The 1,220-nt window shown below is 48.0% G+C and overlaps 1 protein-coding gene across 6 annotated transcripts in view; it reads left to right on the top strand.

Moving 5' to 3' along the window:
* The window catches only part of cep192 (centrosomal protein 192), a 132,487-nt gene that overhangs the window by 37,923 nt on the left and 93,344 nt on the right, over positions 1-1,220 (top strand). The window lies entirely within an intron of this gene.

Here is a 1,220-nt window from a genome sequence, read left to right as displayed (position 1 = left end):
GAGTAGTATGTGATCCCCTGCTGATTTTGTACATTTACCCACTGACAAAGAAGTGATCAGTCTATAATTTAATGGTAGATTTATTGTGAGAGAGAGAATAACCACAACAAAAATCCAGAAAAACGCATGTCAAGAATGTTATAAATTAATTTGCATTTTTATGTGAGAAATATGTATTTGACCCCTCTGCAAAAGACTTAGTACTTGGTGGCAAAACCCTTGACCCTTGTTTCTTGTAGTTTGCCACCAGGTTTGCACACATCTCAGGAGGGATTTTGTCCCACTCCACTTTGTAGATCGTTAGTGTGCACGCGCCAACGTGCATGCAGCCTGTTGCAGTTGCCTTGTCTTTTCGTCTTCTTACTTTAACTTTTTAACAGTCTTTCTTTTTAACAGTCTTTTTGTTTCTTTACGTGTGTGATTCTAGACAACTTTACTATACTCTCTCAAATCATGCGAGTTGGAAAAGTTTTGGATAGCCACGGCACCGTTGCGCAGCAACTTCATGACCGCATTGTTTACACCCGGGACCAGCTGATTGCGCTGAAGCCTAACAAGGCACTGTCTTGGGCGCCCCGGGCCACAGACATCCCCATGGAAATCTGGAGGAGGACACGTCGAGGATGCAGAGGTGGAATGAAGCGGCGAGGGAAGAGAGAGGGGTCCAGGCAACGGAGACTTAGGAGGAGGAGATTTAAGCCGTCTCTCCCTTCTCTCATCATGGTTAATGTGAGGTCACTGGCTAACAGCGTTATTCCGGAGTCAGAGGGAGTACAGGGAGTGTAGTTTATTGTGCTTCACGGAGACTTGGCTACACTCGGATATTCCCGACCACAACGTCTCCATCAACGGCTTTCAGACTGTTCGGGCCGACAGGGACTGCACCGAGAGCGGTAAGCGTAAAGGCGGGGGGCTTGCCGTTCTAGTTAACAACAGATTGGTGAAATCCCGGTCACATTACGGTTAAACAGCGTATTTGTAGCCCAGACATTGAACTGCTTGCTGTGGGACTCCGGCCATATTACCTGCCACGGGAAATCTAAACGCCATTGCCGGTGCTGTTTACATTCCGCCCTCTGCCAACCCGACGTCGGCGTGTAACGTCACCCACACCGCCATTGCTGAACTCCAGACTCAACACCCGAGTGCCCTCATAGGGATCTTGGGTGACTTCAACCATGTCACCATGACCACCACACTAACTAACTTCACCCAGTATG

This window comes from Etheostoma spectabile, chromosome 6 (assembly GCF_008692095.1).
Source record: "Etheostoma spectabile isolate EspeVRDwgs_2016 chromosome 6, UIUC_Espe_1.0, whole genome shotgun sequence".
Taxonomy (NCBI): Eukaryota; Metazoa; Chordata; class Actinopteri; order Perciformes; family Percidae; genus Etheostoma; species Etheostoma spectabile.
The sequence above is the reverse complement of the archived record's forward strand: the minus strand, read 5'-3'. Positions and strand labels throughout refer to the sequence as shown.